This window comes from Pinus tabuliformis, chromosome 1_2, assembly GCF_031772625.1.
Source record: "Pinus tabuliformis cultivar Carrire ecotype Pingquan chromosome 1_2, CPIR1, whole genome shotgun sequence".
Classification (NCBI taxonomy): domain Eukaryota; kingdom Viridiplantae; phylum Streptophyta; class Pinopsida; order Pinales; family Pinaceae; genus Pinus; species Pinus tabuliformis.
In genome coordinates, this window is record NC_142298.1 from 646,196,355 (window position 1) to 646,222,341 (window position 25,987).

At 34.8% G+C, this 25,987-nt stretch overlaps 2 pseudogenes; both read right to left on the reverse strand.

Annotated features, from left to right (window-relative positions):
• Positions 1-4,386: 4,386 nt before the first annotated feature.
• On the reverse strand, positions 4,387-6,406 carry LOC149207341 (UDP-glycosyltransferase 89B2 pseudogene; annotated as a pseudogene).
• Positions 6,407-23,107: 16,701 nt separating this feature from the next.
• Positions 23,108-25,131, reverse strand: LOC149207342 (UDP-glycosyltransferase 89B2 pseudogene; annotated as a pseudogene).
• Between the last annotated feature and the right edge of the window lie 856 nt (positions 25,132-25,987).

Here is a 25,987-nt window from a genome sequence, read left to right on the forward strand (position 1 = left end):
AAAAAAACCAGAACATGCTAAACCTAACCTATATATTTTGATATATGAATAAAAATATATATAAATAATATTCCCTTTTAAAATAATTATGATGTTTGCATTAGCATTTGAAATTATTTTAACATTCCACTGAGGCTGATAAAATATAGCGATAAATATATATGTTTGATATTGAAGATCATTATTTTCAAAAGGTTTTCATCGACATGTATATTTGCTATTATTTAAAATTTTAAGGATATATATGTTTGATATTGAACATTATTACCATAGTGAATGTTTTGTTCATCATGATCCGAGTAATTTATATAAATTATTTAATTTATATTTTGATTAATTTCAAATAAAATATAATTATAATTATTATATTAAAAAAAATATTAAATAGTTATTTTTAAAATTTATAAATTTTTAAAATTAAAATTTATATAAAACAAAAAATATTTATAGAGTAGATATTAGAATAATTATAGATTATTAGTTTTTTTTAATATTTAATGTTATTCTGTTTGATTAATATGTATGGTTGAGGGTGAAAAAGTTGAAGTTGTGAATATATTGGGATGACTTTTGTGCATGATTGTTCTGTTTAGGCGATTAGGGTTTGGCCTTAGCCGGCCCCCTGTTCTCCTATGCTTCAAATTTTTCATATGGACATCCCTTCTATCAATGTTATTTCTAGTCCTCTTTCTTTTTCTATAGAAGGTCTAGTTTTTGCATTCTCTGTTGCGGGTAAATTGACCTCCTATATTTCTCCCTCTGCGGCGGACTTACCTTCCACCATGGCTTCCTCCATGGTTGGATCCAAGTGTAAGTATTTTGTTATTAATTCATATCAATCTTCCTTAGCGACAAGTTCGCTTTTGGTTTCCAAATCTCTTGTTTCTAAGTGTGTTGCATCCTCTTGTATTCTGCCCCGACTTCCTCAGCGGTGAGCTCAGATTTGGTATCTAGTTCTAGTAATGCCTCAGAGGGTGTTTAAGGCTGCAATTCCTCCTTCCTTTCATGATATTGTGAACTCAGACTCTAGTTCCTCTTTCTTTGGGATGTTTGTTTATGAAGCCCCTTCGATAGAGGTCCCATTGGTGGTTGAGGCTCTAAGTGAGGTGACTTTTTTCTCGAACTCTGGCTTAATTTGCAAGTTTAATAGTGTGTGCCCGAGGCTAGTCAATCTCTACTTTTGGATTTTTGAGCAGTGGAAGTTGTAAATCTCCGATGATTCGAATATCTACCCTTTAGAAAGATAATTCTTTGTTGCAATCTTTGACAAGGTTGAAGATTGGGAGTTGAGTACTAAATTTGGTTTGTGGTTCTGAGGCAGTGCAAGCCTTTCTTTGCAACCTTGGTTCCCCTCTTTCGACCTTCTTTCGGCTTCAATATATGTTGCTTTGGTATGGGTAAGGCTCCCCAACCTCCCTTCATATATGTGGAATCTTTCTTCATTGACAACAATTGGTAATGCCTTAGGCAGATTCTATTGTCGATGTGATGATACTAAATACTACCTAAAGCCTACATATGCTCACATTTGTGTGGAAATGGATTGTAACAAAGGATTTCTTGCTGAAATTAAGAGGTCCTAACTATTTATGGGTGCAAAAATTGGATTATGAAACCAAGCATTCCCTTAAAAACTATCCCAAAAATGGGAAGAATAAAATAAAGAAAAATAGTCGAAAACGAAGATGGTGGGAGGGCGCCAATTTAGATCATTATACAATCTTTAAGGAGGATCTTCCCCCGGTTCTCTATAACGAGTCCAAGTTGCAAAAGGATAAAAAATGTAGAGCTCAAGATAGATCTTTTTAAAGATCAAGGATATTCAGTAGAAAATCGAGTGAAGATGGGTAGCGGTGTGGAGGTTTCTAACAATTTAGTGAAAGTTGGTAATCTAAATGCTTCTTCATAAAAATCTTTTGGAAAAAAGACTTATGGGGTTGAACATTCCATAATGGACAAGGGCAAGAATTTTGCCTCTAAAATCATTTCCCCTCAGTGTGTTTCTTCAAAAAAACAAGTTCGAAAAAAACTCCTTGGGCTAATTAGGTAGATGTGGACAACCTGTATTGAGTCAAAAGAATGAAACTGCTAGTAGAGATCAATCAAAGAATGGTGACATGTTAGATTCATCAGAAAACTTGGGTTGGATCCAAGTTGGAAAAAAGATGAAAAGCAACTCTCCAAGGATAACGAGAAGCCAATCAAAGTTAAAATGACACTAAGTTGAGAATGGGATGCAAATACATTTGGATTTTAGGGGTCTTTTGGAAAGTTTTCAGTTGGAATGGGAACAAATTTTTTGTATTGTGGAGTTTTCATGTAAGGATTTGGGTTGATCTTGCGTGCTCAATCCCAAATCTTCAAGGAATTTTGGTAGCTCTTGTTCTTATGAGTATTTGTAACCATTTTGGGCCAGATCCCAACTTTATTAATATAATTTTCAATACTCTTTTTTTAAAAAAACTATATATATGTTATTTCAAATGATTTGATTTTTTTTTAAATAATAATGACGAGTGTCATATTTTTGGATAATAGGTTATCATGATTATTTTTATTATCAATTTATTTTTTAACTTAAATAGTGAATTTGTATTGTATGGAAACATAGTGTTGGGGTCACAACGATTCTACCAAAGATACAAATATAACAAAATTTGATACAAAATTTGGACAATTGGAAAATATTCTAACCCATACAGTATTTTGTTTATATACTCTCCAATAAAATCTTAACATGTGGCACAATTTACAATTTAAAAAAAACAAAAACAAAAACAAAAACAAAAACAAAAACAAAAAACAAAAAACAAAAAAAAAAACAAAATTATTTGTTATCTTCTATTTGGAGAGAGATAACTTTTTGAACAAGATCAACAAAACTCAAAATACAACGCTTCTGTCTTATGAGAGAAAAGATCTTTTTTAGCCATTTATGAGAAAAATAGTCAAATATCTCCTCCATTAAATTTGAACCAATTAAATATTCTCCTTTATAAAATTTGATCATAAATCATTTATGACTTAACTTTTTTTGAACAAGATCAACAAAATACAAAATACAACATTTTTGTTTAATGAGAGAAAAGATCTTTTTCTAGCCATTTATGAGAAAATCAGCCAAAAATCTCTTCCATAAAATTTAAGCCAATCAAATATTCTCTTTTATAAAATTTGATCATAAATCACATATGAAAATTAAGCAAAATATATTATACATAAAATTTAACAATACACTTCATCCATTGAAAATCAGCTCAAACATATTCTCCGTTATAAATGATTAAACAACTCTCATCCATTGAAAATCAGCTCAAACATATTCTCCATTATAAATGATTAAGCAACTCTCATCCATTGAAAATCAACTCAAACATATTCTCTGCAAAAACATGATTAATCCACTCAAACATATTCTCTATAAAATTTCACCATAATTTCATCCACAAAACTTGTACCCTTATCCATATTACTTGTATTTAAAAATATAAAATTTCTCCATAATTTCATCCACAAAACTTGTATCCTTATCCATGTTACTTGTATTTAAAAATATAAAATTTCACCATAATTTCATCCACAAAACTAGTATCCTTATCCATCCATGTTATTTGTATTAAAAAAAAAAATGTAAATTGTTGAGATTTTTATACAATATCATCCATAAGAAATCAAATATGGTTCCATGGAGCATGGCCTATATAATTTTTATAATAATAATAAAAAAATCTGATATATTAATCATAATAAAAAAATAAAAAAAATCATGGATTTTTAATTGAATTTTTAATTTCATTGGGTATTACCAAAAAAAATATAAATTTTTAATTTCATTGGGTATAATTGTAATTGTCTTGAGACACACTTAGCAGTAGCATATGTTAAAGATTTAATGACCATTATTTAAAAATAGCACATAAAAATATTTAACTAATTTAATTCAATTTGTTATATTAAAATTTGTTTAATTAAAAAATCATATTTATTTTTATTTTTTATATATATATTTATAATATTTTAAAATATATAATAAATATACTTATAAAACTTTAATATTTATAATTAATTTTTTTTTTTTACTTTTATATATAATTATAATTTATCAAATATAATATATATATATAATATTAAAAAATATTTTATATATAATTAAATATAAATATAATTTATATATAAAATTTTATAAAAATATAAATAATATTATTAATAATTACTGGTTTAAAGCCCTGGAGAACCTAGGGAGCTTTCTTCAAATTTGAAGAATCCTGAGTGATTTAATCCTTATTAAATGCTTTCGTAGATCAAAAATTATAATGCATCCATGCCGGTCTTCTCAAATCTGCGTTTACATTCTCACTTCAGTACTTCTTGTATCACTTGCATCTCTTGCCATGAAAAAAACAGCAGCGATAGTTTATATGGAGGGTTTGGGTTATATGGCCGTTAGCGCACTGTAAGCACATCAAACTAGCTGATCACAGTAAGAGAATCACAATAAATGAAACATGAGTAGCAATCTTGAATCCTAAGAACTTTCAGAATGAAGAGTTTGTGGCGCAGACCAGACTGGATCGCCCTACATGTATAGCCCGGGGCCGGGGGCATTGATATATATTTGTAAACTAGTAACAATCTAAGTGTTTGTTCCCAAGAAAAATGAAAACAAAGTTTTGCAGTAACAGACGTTCCAGATGGGAACTCTCGAGCCAATTTCAGTGGAATCTGAGAAAAGGGAAAGATCAAATTTGCAAATACCAGCCAGCCACTAGTATTCTCTTGACTCCATGAAAAGTACATCACCAAAAGACATCATAGCTTGAAATTGAGTTTTCTACCTTGGTATCCAGAGATTAACTAGGCTGTAGGATCAGCTTCTTGATCTCACTCACAAGGGCTTCGATGTTCCTGTAGGAGGTTCCCCCTTCTTGCACTGCTGTTCTCGCCTCCTTGCTCAGCTCCTCTGCTCTTTTCATTTCTTCTCCTTCTCTTCCCAGCAGCCGCTTAATTGCCATTCTCAGGTCATCTCTGTTGGGCACCGTGGTGGCACCTTCACAAAACCTTACTCCAATCTTAAGAGATTCAACCAATAACCTAGCATTATAGTATTGATCTGCGGCCAGGGGCCATGTTATCAATGGCACTCCCATTGTGATGCTCTCCAGGGTAGAGTTCCACCCACAGTGGGTAAGAAAACCCCCAACAGAAGGGTGTGAAAGGATCAAGAGCTGAGGTGCCCAACCTCTAATTATCAGACCTCTTCCCTCCATTCTCTCTTCAAAACCTTGGGGAAGCACACCATATTCATCGGCAGGCAGACCACTAGGCAGATCTCTCATGACCCATATGAAAGACTCTTCGGTTGCCTCCAGCCCTGCTGCCATCTCCTCGATTTGTTTATTTGAAAGGCAGGCCTGGCTACCAAAGCAAATATATATAACAGACTTTTCTCCCCTAGAGTCCAGCCATTGCTGCAATAGCGAATCATTGATTGAAGAGGGTTTGCCTCTTTCAATCATCGTTCTTCTCAGCTTCGGATCGAACATAGCAGGAGGAAACAGAGGACCCACAGACCAAACAGGGCTGCCAGAAACTCTGTGCAGCTGGTCCATATAAACAGCTTCTAGATCATAGAATGTGTTGATGATATTACCCCAGCTTTTCACATTCAAATTCATGCTATATCTGATGAATTCAGATACAGGGTCGGATTTCTTGTACAGTAATCCAAGGGAAGAGATTTGGTGCTTAGCAAAACTAACAGGATGAGGGGCTTCCAGAAAATGGATTTCATCATCATCAGACTCCAGCATTCCAGGCATGTATTTCCAGAGAGAATAGTGGAGAATAGCATCAAATGCACCACAGGGATGGAATACTATTCTGGGTATCCCGAGCTTGGTAGCGGTATCGTAAGTCCATCCGAGGAAGAAATCACTGATCATGCAAACAGGAGGGCCGAACCCATAATCTGAGTCCTGCTGTTGGAACCAGTCTTCTATTGGATGAGCAAGCTCCTTGAACGAAGCCATCAAGAGTAAGAACAGATGTAAAGGAATCTGTGCCAGGTTTTCACATCCAGGAGGGAGTCCTTCAGTGGGAGGGAGTGGAATGACAAGGGGTTGAATAGAAAGGCCCTCTGTAGAGGCTTTGTGCAAAAGAGGATCCAACAGTGGTTGGTTCTGGGGAGTTGTGAGGACTGTTAGGGAGAGGCCATGACAAGCTAGGGTATGGGTGAGGTCGAGCAGAGGAATCATATGGCCCTGTGCTGGGAATGGAAAGACCAGAACGTGAGGCCTCCTCTCTGCGTTTGCTGCCATTGCAGTCCAGTCAAGTTTCAAGATTTGAATTCGCAGTTGGGGTTTCAAAGAAGTATTTGAATACAAAGGGACAGGTGGATGTCACCAAACTTAAGTATCAAACTGTTAGGTTGTCTAAATACTTGGCGCCTACCTAATACCATGTTCGGACGAATTTTTCGTGAAAGTCAAAACTAAAATTCTTAGTTAGTCTAAATACGTGGTGACTGGAGGTTGGTACGTTCAGACAAATTTTAGAAGATTGACCTTTTAGCGTGTTTGGACCAACAACTAACCAAATGTTGGAAGCCGTAGTAACGAAACTGTTTTTTCCCTATACCTTATGGAAAGTTTAGTTATATTTTGAGAAAATTTTGCAAAGATTTTTATAAATCCAAATTACAATGGTTAAGTTTTACAATTTTAGGTGTTCCAAACATTTTTTATGGTGCTGAATTTATTTCTACCATCAAAAACATGATTCAAACACTATCTTTATCAAAAATTTTGAAATTTTTTTATCCAACTTTCAACCACTTTTAACATCAAGATAATACCTCTGCCTCCGCTTCCACCTTCACCTCCCACCTCCACCTCCCCCTCCACCAACCAACTCGTAGAACTCCCATATAAAAAAAAGTGAAAACATGTTTATAAAAGTGTGGTCTTCCACCTCTACCTCTAATATATAAAGAGTGAAAACATATTCGTAAAATATAAATTTCGTGAAAAATGACTCTGGGACTCCAATGTAGAAAGGGTGGAAGCATATTCGGAAAATATAAATTTCGTGAAAAGTGAACCACACCTATAGAGGATGGGAGCATATTCATTAAGAATAAATTCATTTAGTGAAAATATGAAAAATTTCCATTAGGTATATTTTGGAAATTATCCATTAGGTATATTTTGGAAATTATCCATTAGGCATATTGTCAATTATTGATGGTGTCTCACTTTCCTTTATTTGTCAAATATTATATTATTATTTGTTATTCAATTTCCTTTATTGGTCAAATATTATATTATTTTTTATTCAATTTCCTTTATTGGTCAAATATTATATTATTTGTTATTCAATTTCTTTGATGAAAAAGATAGTGTGGGGTGAATATCTCATTAACTTTTAATTAAATAAATAATTATGGTATTAAAGTTGCAAAAATTAAAACATACTTTTTTTTCTAATTAATGTATTAATGTAATTTAAATAGTGTAATTTAATTGATTGATATTGTATATTTTAATTCCGGTTCACAATGAATGGCTTATTTGTTGTAATTGAGATTATCTCTTCATCTATATTATAGTTTATAGTTTTTAGGTAAATTTGTTATATTATAGTTTATAGTTTTTAGGTAAATTTGTTAAACTTGTGAATGTGAGATAAATTGTTTTACATAAAAGGTGTACATTTAGATATGGGCATTGTAAGTCTCGTTTCCTAACACGTCATGCTCATAATATTAAAAGAAAAAAAAAGCTAACTAGAGAAAACACATTAATTGAAAACTAAACATTCTTTGTTGGAGTAACTAGAGTTCCATCAAGCTATTTCATAATTCTCATAAAAGTATATCACAAACCTAAGTTTCCAAATTTCATCCCCTCTCAAATTACAAACATTCTAAATTAGATGATTAGGTAACAATCCATATACATGTCTCATAAACTTATTATATGCAATAATGTGCATGTAAGTCTCAAAATTTCTAATTCCTAACTAAAGATATCCCTAGGTGTCCACAATTTGGGATCTCAAACTATTTGGGAAACCATCCATATTGAGTTGTATTTATTACTATCTTTTAATAAGAATAATAATTATAGATAAATTCAATTTCATTTGAATATGACTTGCATTTAGGGAGACTTGGATTTCATAGCCTAGTCAAGCTAATTTTATTTAATGAATTTGATGGCATGTCAAGATGATAAATCTAGGTAAGTGGGGGAGATTATTTTATGATTATATTTTTACCTTCCTAGGATCCTTCTTGGGGGAGGCTACGAAGGTAATGGACAAGGGAATTAAGAGGAGATTTTGGAAAGGTAAATGGGTTGGGTGATTTGGGGAATTTTTTTGGTTGGAAAGAGATGAGAACCATTTGAAGCATTGAAAATTGGGGAAACCCATACCTAGATTTATAAGGGTTGTGATACACTAATTGTTGAGTTATATAGACACTAGTGGGTTGGGTATCATTCTTGGAGCTTTCTAAATATAGCATTAGAAAACCCCAATTTTTGATAGAGTGAAGGAGTTGAAGAGGACATTCTTAGCTATCTCAAGGATTAAATATCTAGTTGGGAAACTAGCTAAAGATATAACGAAACCTACTACAATAAAAGTAAGTTGCTAAATTAAAAATGGTTGTAGGTATTTTCCTACTTCTTAACTAATCACATTAATTGATTAATTGTTATTTCCATGAAAATATTGGAATCATAAATTGTGTTATTTGATTATAGATGTAATTGTTAAAATACATTATGTTATTAGTTGACAAGAAAGAGGAAATTCAAAGTATGTTATTAGTGGACAAGAAATAGTAAATTTAACTTTTGCATATGTGTGTGTAAGTTATGTATCCAAAGTTTTCCATATACAGAACTTGTGCATGTGCTAATAACTAAGAATTATCTCATCTAATGCATAGTCCATGTGTGATTTTCATCAAATCATCCAAGTAAATAATCCTTAAACATGACATCCAAGAATCTTACTAACCAAGTCAAATATTACAATATGAATTAAATGTTACACCAAAATAATTATAAATGAATTAATCAATCATCTAATATACAAAAGGGACTAAGGCATTAAGATTGCATTTTTAAATCATAATAGCATTCTCAACTACTTTGAATCACCTTTTCTCCTTATATACTTCCATCATCCACATTGTATTATTTCCTATGTTAGACAATCTTTGGGAATCAAATACATTGGCCTAACTCTAGATAGAAGGTTCAATATCAACTACCTTGACCAAACTTTCCAAGTAGGCAACTCATAGTTCCCATCACATGTCTAGGGGAGTGTGACTTAAGAAAATCCCCTACAACTCTAGATTTAGAGGATAAATGGTGGAAAATACCCCCAACCCTACTAATAGAACTAAGGTCAACACCTTATTGTCGTCCATATTGTGCCATTTTTGTTGTTCTCGGAGCTTCGTCATTGAATAACTAGTTTCAACAACTATATTTCCTATAAAACTTCCACTTTCCCAAATATCATAAGAATGTATTGAACCAAGAATAAAATATGAAATATCGCTTCTTATCATGACATTTCTTTTTTGATGTGAATGACGTCTACATCACTTAGTCCATTCAACCGGTACTATAGTTTAACAAAACAAAAAATCATGCATAAACATATAATTATCTATATGTAATTGGTATGTTACGAACCAACAAACAATATAAATCAACTAATTTATTTTATCATGTACATGATATTTTGATTTAATACAACATATAATCTAAAATGATATTCGGGTGATAGCATGGAGTTGAGTTACAGTTTTTGGCAAGGGAGGGTGCATTTAGGTGAAAAGAAGAGAGTTCGAACGAGCATTTTAATCGCTCAATCGAACCCTTTGAGTACTAAAAATTTTCTTGATCGAGGATTTAAAACTAACCTGTGTTCAAGCTCTAATGCTCGATCAAGCTCCTGCTTTCTATTAATATGCATGATCGTGGTCTATGCACATCATTTCTACACAGACGGCAGATAAACAAGTGTTCAACCGAGGTATTGGAGCTCGATCAAGTGATTGGAGGATGAAGCAACCCAACCAACCTCACCAACGTCTCAGAGACTCAAGCAAAGGTAGGTTTCCTATCATTTTTGTTTTTTTAATTTAATTTTTCTTGCAAAAATAAACATATTAATTTGAATAAAAGGACTTACCATACAAAAACCAAGAAAACCACCAAAAAAAACCTTCAAAACAACAAAAAACAAATTAGAAAACCACAAAACCAACCTAGAAAACCACAAAAAATAATCTTAAGAAGTGGCAATTATGATATTGGGCCACTCTTTTCATGTTCCTCCAACATATGACTATGGCGAAAATCCTTCTTGACAATATCTGAAATCATGAGCTGATTTTGACCTTTGGCCTGTTGAACCTATAGCTGCATCTAGAGATGATAATATGCTAAAATGCTTGTTGATCCCAATAACAACAACTTTTCCTTAATAACAGCACCTGTTGATCCTCTTGTACTTTCCAGAACCAAAAAAATTTGTTTCCTCGCTTCACGAGAGAACAAGACACTCCTACCTTTAAAATCATCACCAGTTGCGACATTCGAAAATAAGACTAGATAAATTCAATTTAGGATGTACAAGAAAATCCTTGATATGTGGCAGTGGGTAAATAGTTTCTCCACCATTTGGAGATAGTATTTTTGGAATGTCAATTGATTCAATCCCAGCTGGTTCAAAGAAGTTAGCATGCATTGGTGGCCTATTTGAATTGATAATGATATGAGTACTCCAAACATGTAAAGAGCCATCTTTAGAGACTGTAACGAGAAATTGCCTCAAGGAATGCCATGTAACTGCAACAATTGGATTTGGGTCCACGTGTAATTCCAATCATATTAGTTCTTGCTTGCCCTGATACATTGTAGGTTTTAACTCCGTACAGAAATTACGTGTATACGAAATCTAAAAACAAAAAATAAACAATGGTGAGAAACACATAAAACAAATATACACAATGGTTTTCCCTTAGATCCAAAAACCGGGACTACCAAATTGATTTTCCATTATATAACTTTCAATGTTACAATACATATATATACATGTCGAAGCATCCATAAACCCCAATCCATTAACCCTGGATTAGAACATAACTGCAGTTCCCTTGACCGGATCTACAAAATACCATGGATAGAAAACCATCATGCCCAAAACCATGTGCCAAATCCATGCACAAAACCATAGTTAAGTCCACCCACCTAATATAGGGTCCAAAAAATATTCTTGGGCCACTGCCCCAGACCCCGTGCAGGGGGGCTACCGCCCCCCCTACTACACCCGGCGCAATGTATAGGGGGAGCTACCGCCCCCCATGACCCCCCACCACGTGTGGGGTATTCATGGAAAGAATATAACACACACCCAACATACATCCCATGCTAGAAGAGTTCCACGTCTATCACCAATGAAAATCCACTCAACGTTGGATGAAATGAAAAAGCTACAACTCCAACAAGCTTGATAGAATTACCAATCTGCGAAGTGTAATGAACTACAAATTTCTGGATGTTGTAATCTCTGACCAAACCATCTGCATATGCAACCTACAAAAGTGGGCTCTGTGGATGGCAAACAAGATTAACAACAGGTTTCTTGAGATCTGTCTTTATCTTTGTAGGTTCCCTTCCACCTTCAACAATTCCCACAACTGTCACGCTCATACGCCTGTGGAAGCATACCATAGTTGTCCATGTAGTAGTGTAAACTTCCAGGAAAATGGTATACATCAAAATTGCAGCTAATCTCATTCCAATTTAAAAACCATTTCTTGATTTGTTCAACCCGACGGATTAATATCACTAATATGTTACAGAGAAGGACTGGAGAATTACGATTGTTAATACTAACACTAAATTCAGAACAATTTATGATTTCATGGAAATCTCTTTCAAGCAGTTTATAAAAATAAAATTTTATTGATCTCTTTCTAAATGGAATTATCAGTCATAAAACAATCCCAATGCTCATAAAACCTATGGGTCTCAAGTTCATATAGGTACACTTCCTCGAAAACTTAACAGGAGTATAAGACAACAATCTAAGTAAAGAGAAAATTCCTTTGAGGGTAAATTTCCTCAACCAATCAAAAAAAATTCCATGGCAGCTCGGCTAGATAGCAAATCCCTATCTATAGTTCTCAGAGAACTGAAAATCATATATAAGCGACTGGAACCTTGGAGGGTTTGACCAATAATGGACAACCTCCAACATACATGTCAGAGGGTTGTGTGAGAACCTGGGCATTTTGAGCAAACATGAAACCTTTCCTTTAGGTAATTCTACCGACAAGTTTACCTGCAGTTGAGAAGCAGCGAGTGAGTTAAAGGTTAGACTTGGAAATACTTGTAGCATAATTGATAGAAAGATGAAATCAAAATTACCTGTGGGGTTGAGACCTAGGGTCGCCATGGCCATTGCTCACGCTGTGATAAGGAAGCAGGAATTAAATTTCTTGATGAACCTAGTAATTTTGAATACAATATATTTAATGGTTGGACCTTACCTGAGGTTGCACGAGGGTTTGGTTGCAGAGCAGACCTTCCAACTGGGGAATGTGCATTTTGTGGCAATTTGGGAATTGGTACCCTTGGAATCTGAACTGGAAATAGGGGGTTCCCCTCCTTAATCATCAAACTAGAGACCGAAATCCATGGCATGGCTGCTAGGGAGTAAATCCGAGACAAAAATCTATAATTGCATTTTGGACAAATTTCGTTAAACCCAAGTTCCTTAATCTGAGATACAAGTAATAAAAAAAATAATACATATAACATAGTATACCTAGTCCATTGGCACCGTTGTCCTGAACAAAGCTTTGACAAAAACGAATCTCGAGGTTTGAGATGCTGGGGCAGAGCTCTGTCAAGCATGCAGAGGAGCGAATGGATGCACTTTTGTGTTAGGAGTCACCTTTTGTACTCTCTTTTCTGGAGAATATAGCACAAAGGTGTGCTTTGTGTCAAAATCACAATATCTAATCGTGTCATCCTCAACCACTGCAATCACAATATGGCCACCTGTTGGACTGTAAGCCATTCGTACAACCGATGCCCCAATATCTATGGCTGAAAGCTTGCATCCAGTTAATGCATCAAATTTGACGATGTACTTCCCCACTGTCGTGGCAAGTAAAGCCTGTGTATGGTGAAAGGCCCCGCAGTGAGGTTGTAAGGTCTTAACTCCGCGAGTGGCCTACCACAGATTGAGATGTTGCATAATAACCCACTCCATTTTATCGACTATCTTTACCTTCTCTACCTCGATCAATCAAACCCTGCTAATCAAACTTTAGCCAGGGCTATTGGATCGCCTCGCTCCACGAATCAAATTAACAACCGACACGACCCACCGTGAATGCGGTCATCTGCAATACGATAGCTCTGCAAAGGGAAAACAGAAAGTGTCCAGCCAAGAGAAACCACTCGTGTTCAATTCAACTGATCAAATCAATGGATGAGCATAATACAATCATATAACGATGGATCGAACATCACAGAGTGATCGCAAGTGTGCATGAGGGGAGTTGTTCCCATAGGGAAATGCCTTACGGCATAATTAAATAGTAATAAAAAAAACTACTTAATTTACCAAAAAAATTATATATTTAATTTATGTTTATGTAAAAAATTTAAACATACATACTTTTTTGAAGTTATATATAATTTTTTAGAATTGAGAAATATATTTATAACCCAATACAAGAGAAATGTATAATTCCTACAATACAATATAAAAATAAAACATAATGTTAGTTATGTGTGTGTGTGTGAAGAAAGCAATTAAAAAATATATATGTTTAAAGCATTTCAACAATGTGTTGTTTGCTGCAAATTATTTATATAGGATTGTTTTTAGTGCGAATTTTTGGAGTTTTTGGTGCTGGAATCCAACAAAAAAAATTGTGGTGAGATCTTGATTTTTGTTATTTAAACTAATTTTTGACAAAAATTGTGGTGAAATCTTGATTTTTGTTATTTAAACTAGTTTTTTGACTGTATATATGGATTCAACACCCTGGAAAACCCCTAGGGCATTTCTATTGTGCAGGGGTTACCCATCAAACTTGTCATTTCAATGAATTCCTGCTAGATTTTAGAGAAATTAAACCAGAAAAATCCACCAAAAAATCGCACTAAAGACAACTGGTGTGTGAGATAGAATTTCAATCATATATAAAAAGAACATATTTTGAAATGTTTTTTTTAATTGAAAAAACTTATTATATTTATTAATTAATATCATATTTTATACCATAAAGCAAAAATTTTAATTTATTATTTATTAAAATGTTTTCCATAAAATTATTATCAATATTACAAATTAATTTTATTAATTTACAAATTAAATAAAAGATATTTTAAAATAAATAATTAATATTATATCTTATAAAATGAAATATCAACTTTATCTTAACAAATTTCTAAATTCATCAATATTTAGTATCTCTCAATTTAGCATTAAAATTTAAGCAAATTATAATTTCCCAAATTTTATTTATAAACTTTTTCTAAAATATAAATCTATGTTAATTAAAAAATTAATATATTAATTTTACTGTCAGACCAGGAGTAACTCCAGTTTGGCAGAAAACTGATTCATTTATTTCATTAGGTAGCTATTGTTATATACAAAGGATGTGACTGCTCAGTTCATCTCCTGATGACTGTTCACATTCCTAATTTAACTATTTACACAAATTCACCCAATCGCAGAGGATTAGGTGTCAACATTCCCCCCCTTAATCTGAAGGGATGTTGGTGAGTCCAAGCATCGTTCTAAATCTTTCAAACTTTTCTCTTCCAAGCGCTTTGGTGAAGATGTCTGCAATTTGCTCATTTGTGGAACAATGACGGAGATGGATTGTTTTGGCCTCAACATGATGTCGGATCAGATGATATTTAGTATTGATGTGCTTTGTATGATCATGGAACTTTGGGTTCTTGGCCAACATTATTGCAAAGATGTTGTCAATCATGAGTGGAGTTGATTGTACTTGTTTTACCTGCAAATCTTCAAGAATTTTCCCGAGCCACACAATTTCTTTCGTTGCTTCAGCTGCTGCCACATATTCTGCTTCTATTGTGGAATCTGCTGGAACTGATTGTTTGCGTGATCTCCAGGAGACAACTCCTGATCCAAGACTCATAGCATATCCTGAAGTAGATACCACAGTTTCTTTGTCTCCATCGAAGTCTGAATCAAAGTATCCAATCAAGCTGAAGTCATCCACCTGTGTATACTTGATTCCAAGGTCTTGAGTTCCCTTCAAGTACCTTAGAACTATTTTTGCAGCAGACCAATGTCCCTCACAAGGCTGTTGCATAAACCTGGAGAGGATTCCAACAGCAAATGAAATGTCTGGTCTGGTAGTAGTGAGGTAGATGAGACTTCCTACAAGCTTTCTATACTTTGTTGCATCCTCAAATTCCTTTCCCTCAATAGATGTGAGCTTTATGTTTTGTTCCATTGGAGTAGAAAGAGGATTGCACTCTGTCATGCCAAATCTGTTTAACAAATCTCCAATGTATTTCTTTTGAGAAAGAAATATGGATTTTGGATGTTGGGTTACTTCAATGCCAAGATAGTAATGAACATAGCCCAAATTAGTCATTTCAAAACTTTTCTCCAATTCCTTCTTTATGGATGCAATGTAGCTTTCATTGTTCCCTGTCATTAAAAGATCATCTACATATACCACAAGATATACAACTGTTTTGCCAACTTTCTTGACAAATAAAGTTGCATCATCAAGATCAAAATGATTGAAGTTGAGTTTCAGAAGATGCTCAGTTAGTTTTTCATACTAGGCTCGCGGTGCTTGTTTGAGGCCATACAAGGACTTCACAAGTTTGCATACTTTATGTTCATGTCCTTTCACAGCAAATCCTTCAGGCTGGGACATAAAAACATTCTCTTTTAGATCTCCATTCAAGAAGGCAGTTTTTACATCCATTTGATGGACTTTCCAACCGTTCTGAGCTGCTAGTGCAAAGAGTGTCCAGATGGTGGCCCATTTTGCTGTGGGGGCAAAAGTTTCCTCATAATCGACCCCTTCCTTCTGTGCAAAACATTTTGCCACAAGTCTAGCTTTGTGCTTGTCAAGTGAGCCATCAGCTTTGTACTTGTTCTTGTAGACCCACTTGCAGCCAATTGGTTTGGTTCCAAATGGAGGATCAACCAGCTTCCAAGTGCCGTTCTTTATGAGGGCATCATACTCCTTTTGCATCGCTTCTTTCCATTCATCATGAGAAGCAGCTTCTTTAAAGGAAGTTGGTTCAAAATATGTAGACAAGTTCAATTCACAATCATAAGAAACATCCATATCAACAGGTGAATTAGAGTCATCTACATCACCTCCATTTTGTCGGTTTGAATTTCTGGTTCCTGTTTTTCCAATTTCATCAGGATGAACACTTTCAAGTGTCTTTGTCAGCCACTTTGGGGGACCTTTCTGAGATGGTCCAGGCTGCTCTGTTGATTGAGTTGGGATTGAATCAAGATTGAGTCTCCCAATTCTATCAATTACATCACTTAAAGCATCATTCGTTGTTGGAGTTTCAGTCGGGGGAGAGTGTTCTTCAGAAGAAGATTCCACATGTTGATCTAGTATAGGAATCCCCCCTTCAAGATGTGGAATCTGATTATCAAATTCTTGAAATGATTTCGTTTTTGCGAATCTATCCAAGCGATCAAGTTGCCGCTCAACAACATTGTCAGATTTGGATGATTCAAGAAAAATTACATCTCTAGATACGACAGACTTTTTATTTACTTCATCATAGAGGCGGTATGCTTTGGAGGTTGTTGAATACCCCAGGAAGATACACTTATGACTTCTAGCACCAAGTTTGTTTCTATGAACCTTTGGTATCAAAGCATAACAGGTGGAACCAAAGACCCTGAGATGTTTTACCGAAGGAACATGTCCATACCACAATTCATAAGGAGTCTTGTTTCTTATAGCATTAGATGGACATCTATTCTTTATATATGCAGCACATAGAACAGCATCAGCCCAAAACATTATCTTTACATTTTTGAAGAAAAGCATGGATCGTACCATATTCAAGATTGTTCTATTCATTCTTTCAGCTACACCATTCTGTTGGGGATTATAAGGCACAATTGTTTGATGTTTGATCCCATGTTGGCGAAGATAGTTTTCAAATTCATTTGATGTATATTCTTTTCCATTATCAGTGCGAATAGACCCAATATGAGATTGTGCATCATTTTCAATCCATTTATGAAAATTCTTGAATGTTTGAAGGGTAAAAGCATGTTAATGTGTCTCATTATATGGCAAAAGCAAAAAACTACTCAAATGAAAAAAGATATATATATATATATATATATATATATATATATATATATATATAGATATATATATATATATATATATATATCAATTAAATGAGTTGAGTTTCATACTTGTTAATTATAAAAAATAAATGCTAAATTTATAACAAAACTAACTCACAATAAATTTTGGTAAAAGCTATAGTGAACCTATTTATTGAGTTTAGAAAATATAAATAATGTTATAAAAAGTAAATACTAAATTTGCAAATAAGTCAACTGATAGTAAATATTGGTAAAAGCTATGGTTAATCACTCACAAAATATAAATAACTTTATGTAAAGTTAAATGAAATGCTAAAACTCTTTAAAAATATATATAAAAATAGAAGTAGAATTTCTAGACAAATAATTTTCTATATTATATTTTGAATAATATAAAATACGTTATTATAATCATAATTAAAAATTTTATTATAAAAAATATAAAATATATTTTAAAATTTTTCAAAAAATAATTTTAACATTTTGTTATATGTTATTTTCAAATTTCTATTAAAAAAAATTGCTTTTATAAACTTGAAAGGGTAGTTTCTTGGGTCGCGGTTTTATATATACGAAAATATGATCATTTTTACTAGTATTTTAATAATAATTAAAAAATATGCTTATTTTTTATTTTTAAATTTGTTTAGCAATCTTTAGAATGTTTACAACACATCCCTTAAAGAAATTGGAATTAAAAAACATAAATCAATAGAGAAATGGGGGGTCGCGGTTTTGTCACTATTTAAAAATTTATGTAAAATATTAATAATACCTTTTAAAGAAAATGAATAAATTAGATAAAAATTAGATATTAAATTTTAAAAAAATATGACATGAAATTGAATTTAAATTGACATGTTTCGTCTTCTTCTACCACCACCTAGTTTTTGATGATTTTGTAATTTTAAGAGTAAACATTCCAACTCCATTTATTTTTATAAAAATTCTTTGCCACAAAAAAGGAAAAAGTGATACACATTAACATGCTTTTACCCTGAAAGGCATCGGATTTGTTCTTCAATAAATAAACCCAACACATTCTGGTGTAATCATCAATAAATGTCATGATATATTTATTTCCATTTGCAGAAGGAACAGGCATTGGACCACATAAATCTGAATGAATGAGTTCAAGCTTCCTATGTGCTCTTGAATGTGAATCATGAAAAGACTGTTTGCTATGCTTTCCTAGAATGCAAGCATCACATTGTTTATGTTTCCTAGAAATTGTAGGCAAACCAGCAACACCATTTTTCTTCAATAAGCGGAGACTGTCATAGTTTAAATGTCCAAATCTAGCATGCCATAATAAACTTGATGGAAGTGTACCTTCTTCATGTTGAGAAATATATGAGAAATGTTGTGCATGAGCAGAGGTTCCTTGCAGTTTGAGAAGCCTTTCTTCTTCTATTCCCCTCATGACAAGTGAGTGGTCAGATGCTTTTCTTACCTCAAGCTTGCCATCAAACATATGAATGGAGTGACCTTGTTGGCGGATGTGGACCAAGGACAACAAGTTTCTTTTGAGCTGTGGGAGATATAGAACATGATCCAGAAGAAAGTCTGGAAGACCAGGCAGTTTAAGTCTGATTGTGCCAAGCCCTGATGTCTTGATTTTTGACTGATCTGCAAAGTATACTGCTCCATCAACATTGTCAGTGAAATCTTCAAAAAAATCTTTTCTATGAGTCATGTGACAGGTTGCTCCTAAATCAAGCAACCAATCATTTTTCGAAGAAGCAAGTGAAGCATTAAACAAATCTTCATTTACTCCAATGTTACATTGTGCCTCAACATAGTGAGCGGATTCAGGTGCTTTACCTTTGTCTTTATCATCAGTTTTACCTTTCTGCTGGTTTCTTTTCTCCTCAATTTTGTCCCATGGTAGCTTGCATGTAGAAGCATCATGTGATCCATTTCTTTTGCAGCGAATACAGTGTAAGTCTGCCTTTTCTCCTTGAGAATGTCTGCCCCCCCTGCCTTTGAAATATCTTCCTCTTCCTCTTCGTCCACCTCTTCCTCTTGTAGAATCTTGAGCAGGATGCTTTTCTTTATGAGCAAGGCACATAGTCTCTTCAGAAGATTCAGGGGCTGTCTTCTTTCCAAAGGCTTTCTCTCTTTCAGCAAACTTGCTCACAAGAGAGTCAAAGGTTATATCTTTAAGATTTCCATTTGCTTGTAAAGACTCAAGATAATTGGAGTAGGTAGGATAGAGTGCCTTGAGAAAAGCAATAAGAGGGATATCCAGCTCAACCATAGTGGATTTGATATCATGCATTGTAGACTTTACTTCAGATGTAAGAGAAAGAGGATCATTATTTTTCAGTTTAAGAGTGAAGAGTTTAATCATGAGTTGAACAACTTCAAGTGCAAAATGTGAGTCATAGAGTTCTTTCAGCTTTTGTAAAGCTTCAAAGGCAGTTGAATATGATGAAATATGGCGACTCACCTCTTCATTTACAAATGCTGCGATTAATGCATAGGCTTTGTTGTTCTTGTTTTCCCAAATGACGAGCTCTTTGTCTGATGTAGGCTGTACTGGGTCATTGTCTCCTTCTCCGACACACACTCCTTTCCACAACTCATTGAAGATGAGGGTGTGTTTTATCATCCGGGACCATTCAGGATAGTTCTCCTTGCCAGTGAGAACTATTCCCACCATGGATATGATTGAATACCATGTCAGACCAAGAGTAACTCCAGTTTGGCAGAAAACTGATTGAATGCATTCTGTTAAAAAAAAAAAAATTGCTGATAGAAAAAAAACTTCTGCCAGTATACAAAAAAATGTGCACAGATACCAATAAAAATCATTCAATGCACACGCTATACAGTATCTTTTAAAAGGGCTCAACGCATCATTTCTGCCTCGACGAAATATTGTGCTACATATTATGTGACCTTATTATTAATGCGCGCTCCCTCTTGCATTCAAAAAAAATCCTTTTCCTTCTCTCTTTATAAGCCTCCTGGTTTTGTTCTTGAAATCTCAGATTGAGATTCTTGGCGGTAGAACGAAATTTCACTCCAACACCCGAATGCAAACAAAAGGCGGAGACTCGGCCCCAATAGTCTATTTCACTTGCAAACAAAAGGCGGAGTAACTCGGACTGTTATCTTTAGCAGATTGATCACCACGCCAATTCCTAGCGCTCCGAGACTGCAGTTGAAGCTGTAGCTGGGGACTCTGAGTTTCGATGGGAAGAAACAATGCAATAAACGAAGAATAGAGGAAGCATAAATGAAGGAAATAATTTGTCAGCTCCGTGTACTACTACCACAGACAGACAGACAAAATTGAAATGACCAGCACCGACTTGAGCTCTTGGGAAGGGCAGCAGCAAGGGCAAGGTCCACGTCCTGCAATTATGGACGACAACGACTTGGAAAATCTTTATTACGAACCCAACGAGGAGGAATAGGGGACGTGTTCGAGGCTTCGAGGGTGGGTGATGTGGAGCGCCTTAGTATCTGCTTGAATTGGGCATCAACGTCAATACGAGGGATAGATACTGATACCAGGATAGCTTCATCATCTAATTTGATCTCTAGAGATTCATCGTCCTTCGTAGTTGTGAGGCGATCCTTCTCCCTTGTTTGAAATTTTGTTAAAATTGTAGACTCCAGATCTTTTGCATCATGAATAGCTGCATGGACAAACTCTGCAGCAAGAATGTTGTTCACAGCATCCAAGGATGAAATAAGTTGATCGTTGAGGTGACGAAAGCAGTGCAGACTAACCAGGTCATTACCAGGACAGCGTTCAATACCACAATACACAGTCAATTCACATAAACTTGAACAGCGTTCAATACCACAATACACAGTTAATTCATAGATTTGTGCATTCCAATTGAACAGCGTTCAATACCAGCGTTAACACAGCGTTTCAATGGAATGGTGTGAATGGGCGCCATAATAGAGATTCAAACCTTGACTATTCAGTTTCAGATGCGGTCAGAGACAGGCTGCAGCTTATGAGAGACAGATGCGTTAGTTATGGACAGAGCCCAATGGCGCAGCGGAAAGGAATATGGACAGATGCGTTAAGGCAATGATACACAAGACAGAGGTCAGTCAGAACAGTGCTCAAACCAGCGTACAACCCACAATAGCAAAAATGAAAGGAGTTACAACTATTTTGAGAACCTGGATTTGATACCATGTCAGACCAGGAGTAACTCCAGTTTGGCAGAAAACTGATTCATTTATTTCATTAGGTAGCTATTGTTATATACAAAGAATGTGACTGCTCAGTTCATCTCCTGATGACTGTTCACATTCATAATTTAACTATGTACACAAATTCACCCAATCACAAAAGATTAGGTGTCAACATTTACAACCCTATAACATTTATATTTTACAATTATATAATATTTATATTTAAATAATATTTTTTCAATTAAATTATTTTGAACCTAATTAAAAAAATAAAATTATAAATACTTAGAAAACCATATAACACAAAAACAACTTTCATTCATTCTTAAAGACGAGTAAAATCTGATTATATATTATTTATAAAAAAATTCCTCTAACTCCCTCGAATTTTATCATAAACTTTTATCGTTAAACATCGTCTCCATAAAATTTGACTATAAATCTCATGCATTAGATATCAAGACTATTCTCATTTGTCCTTTACCGATTATATGTTGCAGAAAATGATATTTGTAAATTGTTTAGAGTTCTATATAAATCTCATCCATTAGGAGTCAATACCCTTCTCATTCATCCTTGCCTTGTATTCAAAACCAAGAAAAACAAATCGTTCTAAATTGTTAAAATTTTCATGATATTCATCGTATTTGTTTAAATATTTCAAGCTTTTGTCTTTTTCTTTTAATATATTTTTAAATATGTTATAGTTCAAATTTAGGAAAAAATTATATTTAGGGTAATTCAATGGGTAATTATATTGAAAATGAAATTTCACCAAAATCTTATATTATTTTAATAAAAAATAAACATGAAAATGAAGATATAATCCTGCCAAACTTATAAAAATAAATAAAAATTAATTAATTAATTATTGAAATAATAAATTTAAGTTATTAAATTATATAAATTAAATACTTGCAAAATTAAATTTATATATAGAAAAATATATTTTAAGTAACCAAAAAATTCTCACTAAAATTTAAATCACCAAATTCAAATAGAAAAATAAAAATAAAAACATAGAAAAGTTAAAATTTCCCAAAAAAAAAAAAAAAGAAAAGAAAAGAAAGAAGCTACCAGAATTGGCTTAACATTGAAAGTTTTTTGGTCATATGGCAGTTAACCTACTGTAGCCACATCAGAGCAACTGATCAAGATAATGGCAGTTGGAAAGATTAGTGACGATCGTAAATCCTAATAACTTGAAAGTTTTTTGGTCATATGGCAGTTAACCTACTGTAGCCACATCAGAGCAACTGATCAAGATAATGGCAGTTGGAAAGATTAGTGACGATCGTAAATCCTAATAACTTTTAGAATCAAGAGTTTGTGGTGCAGATCAGATTCGATCGCCCTACGGTTATAGCCCAGAACATTGATATGTATTTGTAAACTAGCAACATTTTTCTGTGTTTGTACCCAAGAAAGAAGAAATCAAAGTTTTGCAGTAACAGATTTTCCAAAGAGGAACTCTATAGCCAATTTCAGTGCAATACATGAAAAGGGAAAATCAAACTGCAAATGGCAGGGAGTCACAGGTATTATCTTGATTCCATGAAAGGAACATCAGCAAAAGACATCATGCTTTGAAATTAAGCTTGCTACTCTGGTATTCAGAGATTAACTAGACTGCAGGGTCAGCTTCTTGACCTCACTCACACAGGCTTCGATGTTCCTGTAGGAGGTTCCCCCTTCTTGCACCGCTGTTCTAGCGGCCTTGCTTAGCTCCTCTGCTCTTTTCATTTCTTCTCCTTCTCTTGCTAACAATCGTTTAACTGCAATTCTCAAGTCATCCCTGTTGGGCACTGTAGTGGCACCTTCACAAAACCTTACACCAACCTTAAGATATTCAACCAATAACCTGGCATTATAGTTTTGATCTGCGGTCATGGGCCATGTCATCAGAGGGACTCCCAATGCGATGCTCTCCACGGTAGAATTCCACCCACAATGGGTAAGAAAACCCCCAACAGAAGGGTGTGAGAGGATCAAGAGCTGAGGTGCCCAGCCTCTAATTATCAGACCTCTCCCCTCCATTCTCTCTTCAAAACCTTGTGGAAGCACACCATATTCATCAGCAGGCATACTACTTGGAGGATCCCTGCAGACCCATATGAAGGGCTCTTCACTTGCCTCCAGCCCTTCTGCCATCTCCTGGATTTGTTTATTTGAAAGGCAGGCCTGGCTGCCAAAGCAAATATAAATAACAGACTTCTCCTTCCGAGAGTCGAGCCATTGAACACATGCCGAATCATCGATTGAAGGGGGTTTCCCTCTCTCAATGTTGTTTCTCCTCTGCCTCGCCTCGAAAACTGCAGGAGGGAGCAGAGGACCCACAGACCAAACATGCCTACCGGAAACAACCCTGTGCAGATGATCTATATAAACAGCTTCTAGATCATAGAAAGTGTTGATAAGAGAACCCCAGCTTTTCACATTCAAATTAAGGATATATCTGAGGAATTCATATACAGGATCTGATTTCTTGTACATTTGGGCAAAATAGGAGATCCGACACCTAGGAAAACTAGTTGGATGAGGAAGTTCGGGGAAATGGATTATATCGTCCTCAGACTCGAGCAATTCAGGCATGAACTTCCAGAGAGAATGGCTGAGAGAAACAGTAAAAGCACTAGATGGATAGAATACTATCCTGGGTATTCCGAGCTTGGCAGCTGTGTCGTGAGTCCATCCGAGGAAGAAATCGCTGATCATACAGACCGGAGGGCCGAACCCTTCTGAACTCTTCTGCTGTTGGAACCAATCTTCTATTGGATGATCCAGTTCCTTGAAGGAATACATGAAAAGTGGGATGAGACGAGGAAGAACCTGAGCCATGTTTTCACACCCTGGAGGGAGTCCTTCGGTGGGAGGAAGGGGAATGATAAGAGGTTGAATATGAAGACCCTCTGCAGAGGCTTTGTGCAAAAGGGATTCCAAGAGGGGTTGATTCTGAGGAGTTGTGAGGACCGTAAGGAAGAGGCCATGACAGGCGAGGGTATGGGTGAGGTCGAGCAGGGGAATCATATGGCCCTGTGCTGGGAATGGAAATATCAGAACATGAGGCTTCCTCGCCATACAATCAACCTAAGATTTGAGCTACAGATCGAGGTTTGTGTTTCAGAGTAGTATTTGAATCATATGGCCCTGCGCTGGGAATGGAAATACCAGAACATGAGGCTTCCTCGCACAGTTTGCTCTCATTGCAGTCCACCTAAGATTTGAGCTACAGAACGAGGTTTGTGTTTCAGAGTAGTATTTGAACTATATGGCCCTGTGCTGGGAATCGAAATACCAGAACATGAGGCTTCATCGCCGTGTTTGCTGCCATTGCAGTCCACTTAGATTTGAGCTACAGATCGAGGTTTGTGTTTCAGGGCAGTATTTGAACACAGAGAGAAGGGTAAATGGTGAATGTCGACAGGTAAAGGCAAATAATTTATCTTGTCTATTGTTACATTTGGACAAGCTTTTTAGGAAATTCGACATTTGACCAATAGCCTGCACAACCAAACCCCTATCTAACGCCAAGAACGGCGTAGTCCAACAATAATTTGATGCAGACACCGTTGGTTAGAGTAGGGTATCTTTATGCAGACTTTTCAGGAATATTCCAGGATCTGAGGAGGAGAGAGATAAATAGTGGAATACCAAAATATTCCGGAAATTTGTAATCCACAAATCTACATAAACTCCATGATTAGAATATTATATATATGGGAGATATATGTATTTAAACATGAACCAGTCTCTATTTCACCCTAATAATATACAAGTTTTATATATATATATATATATTTATTTGTTATTTTATGGGTCTATAAGGGGTGATGGGAGGGGACAAGTAGAAAACTGTATAGTAATCATTTTACTATGTAATTATGCAATTATGGGAAAGGATGTGTTATATCATTTTTTTCCTTAAATAAGTATATATCATTTAAGTTTGATTTTTTATATGTGCAACTTTAATTACACAGTGTTGGTATCTTATGACACTCTTCCTCTATACAAATGTTAATTATGGTATTTAGATCTTGCATGTGCCCATGATTGCAAGAAACTAGTATTTGATTATAATTTTGAGGGGAGTCCTATGACACTCTTCCTCCATGCAAATGCTAATTATGGTATTCCGATCTTGCATGTGCCCATGATTGCAAGAAACTAGTATTTGATTACAATTTTGAGGGGAATTAGCTATACACACTCGTTGTGCTTCAAGAGTTGAATTCCTTGGTGTAGCTCTCTTTGAACTACAATTCATGTGCTAGTTTTTGTTGTTTTCTTTCTTGTCTTTCTCCAAAATCACTTCATTAGGTTGGGTGGTGGTTTCCCTTGCCCTTTTGCACTCTAGCTTCAATGCAATAGGCTCTAGGCTCACAAGTCTCCAAGA